This window comes from Dromaius novaehollandiae, chromosome 1 (genome assembly GCF_036370855.1).
Source record: "Dromaius novaehollandiae isolate bDroNov1 chromosome 1, bDroNov1.hap1, whole genome shotgun sequence".
Taxonomy (NCBI): Eukaryota; Metazoa; Chordata; class Aves; order Casuariiformes; family Dromaiidae; genus Dromaius; species Dromaius novaehollandiae.
In genome coordinates, this window is record NC_088098.1 from 125,934,639 (window position 1) to 125,943,947 (window position 9,309).

Below are 9,309 nucleotides of genomic sequence, written 5' to 3' on the forward strand. Positions count from 1 at the left end.
TTACCCACACGTTGCCTGAGCGGCCAACATACACTCAATCCCAGGGAAGTAACTGCGGGAGGGCGTCCCTGTCCTGAGGGGATCCACAAGTTGGCAGACCTGCTGTCACCCACAAAGAGCCAAAGACAGCCTTCGGTGCCAAGCTATTTATACCCTTTAGGGGAAGGTGGAGGTGGAGTCTCTAGGCCAGTTGCAGTTCTCTTCGCACAGTCGCAGTCCCTAGCTCCTGGCTGTTGCAGGGTTCAACTCTCCTCCGTTGTTGGTATGACGATCGCACCCCCAGTCATGGGGTGGGGGTGGGGTAGCCGAACACCCCCAAGGGCAGGCTAGCTGCCTTGAGCACTCTTCAGCGCTGGAGAAAGGAGTTTGAGTGACTGCGAATGACTGCTTTACTCCTGCAGTGGTGGTCCCAAGGAGAGATCCCATAGCTCAGGTGAGAAGGAGTTAATTCCAGTGCACAATGATTAACGCTGCCCCAGCAGTGAGAGTAGGTGTTATCTCCCAAGGTCCTGAGGAAGAAGATGGTCCAGACCATCCTAATTAACACTGTTCCGGCAGTGAGAGGAGGCTTTGTTTCCCAGGGTCCTGGCGCCCAAGCAGGCCCTATTTCACAGCTTTGACATCCTCCCAATGCCCAAGCAGGCCTTATCTCAAAGCCTTGACATCCTCCCTTTCAGAGAGTGAAGCACAGGAATGCAGACTGCTTGTAACTGGCACCAGATGCGGGGGGGGGGGGGGGGGAAGCTGGGAGCATCCCCCCACAACCTCTGTTACTCTTGATGGTCAATATGACTGAGCTTGGATCAGGGACCTTGCTGGTCTGTGCCATGGCTCCCAACCACTTTCTGCTCCTCAGTCTCTTCTCTGTAGTCACCAGGCAACAGAGCGAGGGAGGGGCATTGTGGCAGCCAAAGTCTTGCACCGAGGTGGGATCAGGACAAGACCAAAGCCTTTTGTGTACTTGATACCTCAGAAAAATCCTCAGTGTGATAGTATACGCATACTATGCATGGGCATGAGACATGCTCTCAGTTTCTCTTAATTTTTTTCTTTCTTTGCACCATTACTCACTTAGTCTCAAGAGGCTAAACTTATTTCCAAAATAGATAAAGTGCACGTCAGAAGAGCACATCGGAGCTATAAAGAATAACCATTCAAAGAACAGTCAACATCAGGCCAGAAATAGTGGGGCTGCCTTGAGGTGCTCTGGGAACCAACAGCCAGGTTATTATCTTCTCACAGCAATTGGCCAAGGGGTCCTGCTGGATTACAGGCATATGGTGACCCTTCCCCACAATATACACCTCTGGGGCAAGATGCACGAGAGCAGCCTGACTGATATAAAGCAGATATGGTTAAGCAACTTGTGAAAGAAATATATTCTGTAGAGGCAGACAATGTTCCTGTATGGTAAAGACACTGCAGCCAGGGAGTCTGTTTCCACAGTCTCAGAGAAAATCCTCCCAACCAAGCAAGGGAGAGCTGAAAGTAGAGTTACACACACAGATTGTTCTTTACCATCCTGACACTGCACTCCAGCCAGCTGGGGCACATCTTGCTTTGGGAAGGCTTCCCTGTTTCTGTGAGCGTGGAGAGGACAAGCCATCACCATGGATGCAGCCGGGGAGGGTTTTCCTGCACTGCTATCTGAGCGCAAACATGCCCATAAGCCAGGACCCATCCCCAGCAAAGGTGGGGGAATTTTACACCTCTACAGTACAGACATCTGCAACTGAGCCAGTCAGGCCCAACTTTTCACTGCCTTTGTTGACCTGTTGTAGTCCATGGAGACAAATAGGCAACTCCAGGATGCGAGTTGTTTCCTCCCATACGCCTGCAGTGCCCCAAATTGCAGTGCAGGCAGCGCTGAACTCGAACCAGGCGTGTACAGATACTAGCCACGTGTCTGCATGGTGCATGGCAGCACACTGCGTTTGCACCAGCTCCCAAGGCCATCATCTCCACGTGGCGCAGGCAGAGCAATGAGATCAGAGAGGGACAGAGGCACTGGAGCCAGCTCAGCTGCAGAGAGCACTTGGGGCCCGGTCTTCTGAGCACTGTGAAAACTGAAAGTGCATCACGCCCAGTATTATTAAAAGCAGCCTTCATTTCACAGTATAATTGCACACATACACACACTTAGCCTGAAGTACTTTCTCTTCCATTTTACATAAGTCTTCTAAAACTGCACAGTATGAGAGAAGACCAGACTGAAATTAATTGTAACAAAAAATACACAATGCATCAGCAAGTATTGCGTGTTCTTGTTTATTTTATAATTGTAGCCCAGCCTAGAACAGTAAAATATTTTATAGATAATCATGATATACAACTAAAAGCAGGAAGTGCCAGATAGACGATAGAAGAAACAGAGGCAGCCAAATGTACATCGAGGGGAAAGTGCTAATGGGGACTGAGGAAACTCAGTTCCCCTTCTCTTCCCGTCACCTTGCTGGACCAGGACTCTGACATACTGCACCTGTCCTGCTCACCAAATGTGGCCTTGCAAAAAGTAATACAGAAAAGAAATGCAAATCATCAGAAAGAAGTGCAGCAGCAATTAAGGCAGGGACCTTTGTACATCCAAGAGGACTTTCTGCAGCTTGGTGCATGAGTGGGGAAAGGGAGGGAACTGGGTCTACCTCTTACCCTCAACCCCTTCCATACATGTCCTTTCTATTCCCTTCTCCTTTGCCCTGTCCCCTCCCTTCACCAGTGCTTTGCCTACAAGGAAGCTGAGACAGAAAGAGACTTGCTTTATTCACGCAAAAAGCCCAAGAGGGGACAAAGAACTGAATTATACCTGCAGCTCATCTCAGCCATCTTTTCTCCACATTTCCGCATGTGCAGCTCTAGCCAGACATTAGATATCTTTCCAGAGCACACACATTTTCTCCTGGAAGTAGCAGCAGTGATGCATTGGCACTGGAAGCATGGGATCTCTGGGACTCTCTGGATCAGTCGCCCACTGTCAAAGGAAGCCATAGCTCCATCAAAAGTTCGTCAAGCTGCTTTTGTAAACTGCTTAGGATGGGTTTTTTTCCCTTTTTGCTCCTGAAGTATCACTTGGTTGCATTTTTTTTTCCTGTATAATACTAAAATAAACTCTGAAGGAAGGAATTGAATTGCAAGAGGAAGAAAAAAATAATAGAATAAAGAATAGAAAATATCACCTGAAACATGTCATGAATGTGAACTGAACTCATTGCTACCCATCCTTCCAGATTGCTTATTCTGCAAATCCACTGGCATGCCAAAAAAACGTAAATACCTACAGACTCATCAGTACAGACAGTTTTGGAGGAAAAAAATAATCCAAGGTCATCAATCTTATTTTTATCCACCCAGCTGCGAAAGGAGGTAGAAGAGGAGTGGAGATGAGGGAGCTGATCAAGGACTGCTCACTTTGCATCCAGAGCACTTGGGGCTCTGGGGCTCTGAGGGGAGCACAGTGAACCAGCCTTTCTCTGTTCACTCTGTGCTGAAAACTTCATTTTCAGCAACACAGAGCTCCCATGAGCCTCACTGGAGCCAACGGAAAGCGCTGGGGATCGGCCAGGCTGGCTTCACTGCTGAGGGCTATGGGACCACGGCTCCTGCTAGCCACGGGGAATACACGGGGCTGCTGCTGCTCATACCCTCTCCCTTAAGCGCTGTAGATGTATTTGGCCCGGCTTGTTTTGGAGCATTTATATTTAGTTGTGTAGGAAGGGATCTTGGAGCCTACCTTTCAGCGTCCAAATTTGGAAATTTTTGCCTAAGTAAATATTTTTGGGGGAGTGAGTTAGTAGAGGCCTGGTACAACTTTATTCCCAATCCAAACCGAGGGAAAGGGACGTCTATCCACACTCCCTCGCCTTACGCAAGCCGCAGGCCTTTCCCTGCAGTGCAGCAGCTCACCTTCCTGGCTCCTGCAGCAGATGCCAGGTAGGCAGGTGCAGACTGTGGCAGGGTCACTTTGCAGCAGATGCAATGTCTAAATCCAGATTATTTTTATTTTTGTTTGAGAGTTTCCTAATCCAAAGTTAGCAATGTTTTGTGAAACAACTGTTTGTTGATGAATTATGCTTCAGGTACAAATACAAAGAGCAAGCATTGACCTGGGATAGGTGTTTCTTTTATCTACTAGTTCGCGTGGCCCTTCTGTTTCCATGCCCAACTCCTGAAGGACAGAAATCTGTTGCAATCGCTATCAAGCAGTCCTGGCTCTCTCGCTTGAAAGCACGGAGACTAATTAGTTCACTTTTTGAGATCCCCAGCCTACCCTTTGGGGTGCTGGCTTCCACTCAGCCAACTTTCTGGGTGCCAAGTTCTTAAGCCTCTCGAGATGTGCAGATGGTGTTGGTGTTTGATCCTCTACCCCCAAGGGAAATCAGGGTGTTTGGAAATTATGTAGCTACTTGCATAGCAGAATCCACCCAAAATTTCTCTCCCATGAAAATGCCAGAGAGATTTAAACAGCTTGCATAATTTCAAGAGGAAGTAGTGAGGGCAGAAATAAATGCACACTGTAATTGTATAACATGCCCAGGATTAAAAAAAAAAAAAAAAAGGAAAAAAGAAAATCCAAACATACATTCACCTAGATATCCAGATCTGTGGCAACTCCTTGAGCCAGATGGGACTGGATCTACAGAAAACCTTTGCAGAATAAGTGTCTGTCATGGGAAGAGAGTAGTTCTGCCACACTGGTCTAGGTTCAATAGTAACAGAAGTGGCAATTGCTGCTTTTCAGCTGACAGCTGCTGGCCCTTCTGTGATTTAACAGAAGTTGCAACGATTGCACGGACAGATAACATTTAAAAACAACTGCTTAGATATTTTCTAAAACTATTTTGTTTTCTCACCTTGTGGGATCTGCTTGCTTTGTGTTTTAAGACACCAAAAGTGGATTTGCACATATTAGAAAATGCATGGAAATTTTACTTAATCACTAGCATAACTAACACAACAAACATCTCTTGGGATGAAATAAAGAGCTTTTTTCTCCTGCCTTTGAGGCCTCAGCTCAACTTACCTGGCAATGTGCAGAAACAAAGTGCCCTGAAACACTCGGAGACTCTTTCCCAATCCGTTCACCCATTTAAGAAAGAGTGCTTGAGGGGGCAGTCTCCACCTGTGCTGCACATCTGAAAGAAAATATAGCAAGTTCTGCAGGATGGCAGAAGTACAAGATCCCTGAGGCTCCAGGGGAGGAAGGATACCATAAAGTCAGAAAGTCAGTGTCCCCTGCAGTGGCCTGTACCATTCCCTGCATTTCCACAGAGGCTGGCCCGATTGCCATTGCCAAAAAACGGAGCATCAAACCCAGCTGTTTATATGCTTTAAAGACATTCACCCCAGTGGGGCTCTGATCCCGAGGGCAGCAGGCACCAGGAAATTATGTGCAGTACGTTTAAGTGATTTACAGCTCTGGGTGTGTATGAGCCACTGTCAGCTCTAATTACCTTACAGCCTGCAACAGCTTTAAATGGAGATTTAAAAATTTCGTTTCCAGCTCACAATGTACTCACTAGGAAGAGATGAAGCCTACAGAAGTTATGAGTCCAGGTTAGAAAGGAATTTCAAGAAAGAAAATGCCCATTAGTCCAAACAAAAGAAAAGTCTAGTAGATTACTTGGAACAAAATTCCCCAACCCTCCCCAGATTTTGAGAGGATGGAGTGGGGAACTGCCAGCCTGCTAGAGGGCCCAGCTAGGGCAGTGAAGCAACAGTCCCCTGGAGCCATCAAACAGGGGGGCACAGGTGAAACATGAACCATTGCCATATGGCCACTTGCATGCAGGATGGAGAATCTGTCTGTTGTTTCCCCTCCCCTTTTAATGTGCCTGTATCTGAAGGAGAACTATTATTAATATGAATTTATCTGGAGGCAAACTGCAGTCGTCAGAAAAGCAATGACAAGTATGGATAAGACACACATAAATCCAATGGCAGAGTCAACATCGGAGTCTTGGATTCACACCTTTTGAGACAAAAGTGAAATCATTAAATATACTTCTATTTCACATTAAGCTGCATCACAGGATACTGCAACATGTCTTTGTAATGTGCAAAAATCTTAGTTAAAGTTAAAAATTAACTTTGTTCTTTATCTAAATCTAAGCTGAGCTTCAACTATCACAACGGACACCTTTCCAACTTCTGGTTATAATTTTGAATCATCCCTCACTCTCTCAGACTTAACTTTTGCTCTAGTGACAAATACCAACTTTGAACTTTGTGCCCTATCAGGTTTTTTTCATAGAGAGCTACTTTTCTTTAAGAAAATCATCATAACTGAGGCCATTTTATTTTCAATGCATTTAAGTTTTAGACCCCTAAACCTGGTGACTGAATCCTTGAACTCCACTTTGGGCCCAATTCAAAACCCGCAGAAGGCAAATGGGATTCTTTCCATTCATTTTATGATCTTTAGTTTAAGTCTTTGCTGTGAATATGATTGAAGGGTTTGGAAGTGCCTGGGTTTACTGCAGCATCTAGATAAGTTGGAGCAGAGACAAGAGTATTTAAAAACTTTTCATATCTCCTACATATATTACAGTATCCATCTATATCTACTTAGAGCTACACAGTTAGACTTTCCAGGGGGTTTCCTGCTTCCTCTGTAACTTTATCAGACTTGGCAGGAAGAAAATGCCACAAAGAATATTCTCATTTTTCGGTTTCATTTTTGAGTTTTTTTAAAGAAGTTTCTCTTTAGAGTAAAATATGGAACATATTCACAGCCATGACATCCAGGGGTTCCGCTCAGAGACAGCCCACTCTACATTAGATATTATACACACAGTTAGGAAGACACAATTGCTCTCCCATAGCACGTACAGCTGGAACACCTGCTTACTAAACCACTGACACAAATATATATGTAGAAATAATTATGTCAATCTAAACCCAAACCTATGCTTTGGGGCAGGAGGGAAATGGTCAAAGATGTTTGCCAGTTCCCACTATTTTGTTTTAAAACTAAAAGCTATGGAAATAGGGCCTGATCACAGGGGAGATGAAGCATTAGCAAAGACCATGCAATACCCAGAGGCTTACCCAGAGCTCTCTGGTGAGTGGGTGTGCAGACATCCCCCATTAATGTGCGTGGAAGATCTTTATACCTTTAACTCTGAGAGCTCATGGGCTTATGCCTACTCAGCAGTAACACAAAACCTTTCTGCCTTCTTGTCCCTTACAATGAAACTACAGCAAACCATTTTGATTCCTTTCTTCTCCCCTCCACCTCCACTCACTTCTTCTGAGCCTCCTCCTACTGGTAGTGAGTTGGCAATTCAGGAGACATTGCATGCTACAGCAAAAGCCAGATGTTTGGTCTTGACAAGCTCAGCATGAAATGAGACTGAAACAGCATAATAGCAATGACATTTTAAAAAGGCCTGTACACAACTGTTATCTTGTGCAACACTTTTTTTTTGAGGTACAGATAAATGTAAGTACTACCTAAACCGTTAAGATTAAATTAGTAACAAAAATTGCTCTCTCTGCCATTTACATAAGTAATTAGCTTTGTATTGTGAACAAGGAATATTAATTAAAAAAACTTAGCACCTATGTTGTGGTTTAAAAATGTTTTTAAAATTAATTAAGTCTCACCTTGTGTGAGGTAGGAAATCATTATTAGTCTAGTTTTTACACTTTGAGGCAGAGCGCTTTCTTGAAAGCATAAGCTCCTTGTACAATATCATCACCAAACTCTCAAAATAGCACTTTTAACTCCTAGGGCTCAGATCACCCCATGAAGGAAATTGGTCTCCTTTCCTTGAGATGGAAAGAGCAGGGAGGAGCAGTGACCTGTCATTTTGGAAAACTAGGCTTCTTTCACTTGAACCTCTGGGCTCCAGGGGCATCTGCCAACTCTCTGGCTGGTCCCCAGTCCTGGCTGACCTCTGGGCTGCAAGGAGTGAGTCTCCCAGCATCTGCAGCTCTGGAACAAGCTGGACACACTGGAGAGATGCTCCAGGTCCTATCTGGCATCACCTGGGTCCCTTTGGAGACAGCCTCATGAATATGCAGGATCCTGAGCTGTCATGTAGCCCTCACGTAGCATAGCACCTACAACTGTAGGACAAAAACTGCAACACCAACCTTTCTAGACTCCAGGACAGCTGATGGGACCAAAGCCCAGGAGGCTGCATTTTGCATGCTGAAGACTGGTTTTGGGCTCCTCTAACTTGCCACACAGCAGCAGAGACAGGATGAGAGCCCCAACTCTGTTCCCTGGCCATTGCCATAACTCTCCCCAGCACAGCCCCGCACCAGGCAAGCTGCCATGTGCAGGGACACTGCAGAGCTAATGATATAAATGAACTAATGGCTTCTCTGGGGATGGAATTTAAGCTTAAAGTTACATTTAAGATTAAAATATCCACAGCCTTCTCCAGGGCTTCATAAAGAACTCAGTCCACCAAGATTTACATTTATGCACAGAGAAACAAACCACCTTCTTGGAAGTAGTCCTTCGCTGTTTATTAGAGACGTGAGAACTCCCCGAGTCAGAATCAGAGGGTAAAAGAGCATGGACATTTTGGTTCACTTCTGTTTGTTTAAAGTAATTCAATTGAAAAAGCAAAACAAAAAGGGCATATAAAATTGCTGCTGCCAGGTGACAAAGGCCATTTGAAATAAGGCCATGGCTTTGCCTGGCCTCACCTCGCCTGGCTGCCAGATATTCCTCTCATATCTAAACCTTACACGTGAGCCATGTCTCCAGCCCTCTCTCTCATTTTCTGATGTGCCACTTCTCTCCTTGACCTCAGTCCAACTTCTGCTCTTGTGCACCATATCCATTGCAGCCAGACTACGCTATCTGCACCTGACAAACCCCAGATAAAAAGGTAACAGACTAATTGATCCCCTTACATGTTCATAACAGGCAAAATGAAATGAGTCATTCTCTGCAGCAGTATCTCAGCTCGATTAAATGGTCCATGTACAGTACAGGGGATTCTCTGCAACGATTTTTGATCTAATTTCTGAGTTGGCCTTGTGGGGAGGGAAAAGACATCAAAATTATAAATATAATATTTTTGGAAGTATGCTATTATTTCACCAGGACACAAGCACAGTTGTCGCCACCATGTTTTCTGTAGGACTGTGGGCAGCAATCAAATGTCTGGTACTTGAAAATCTGTTAGTCACATATGACCAGTACGAGCTAAAAAAGGCTGGGCAAGTTTTTCAGCCTCAGGCAAGATTTCCTGCCTCAAGAGCTGAACAGGGGTTTAGGGACCTGCAGAGCAGCAAGTTGTCTCTAACCACTTTTGCAGTTAGGGATAATTAGTCCACCCTGCCCACTCTCCC

The 9,309-nt window shown here is 45.2% G+C and overlaps 1 long non-coding RNA gene across 1 annotated transcript; it reads right to left on the reverse strand.

Moving 5' to 3' along the window:
• Window positions 1–1,886: 1,886 nt before the first annotated feature.
• LOC135329547 (uncharacterized) lies at window positions 1,887–5,139 on the reverse strand. Its single transcript, XR_010391033.1, has 3 exons — window positions 5,018–5,139; window positions 2,804–2,968; window positions 1,887–2,066 (listed from the first exon to the last, which is right to left on the reverse strand). It is a non-coding gene; the product is annotated as an uncharacterized LOC135329547 (long non-coding RNA).
• Window positions 5,140–9,309: the final 4,170 nt, after the last annotated feature.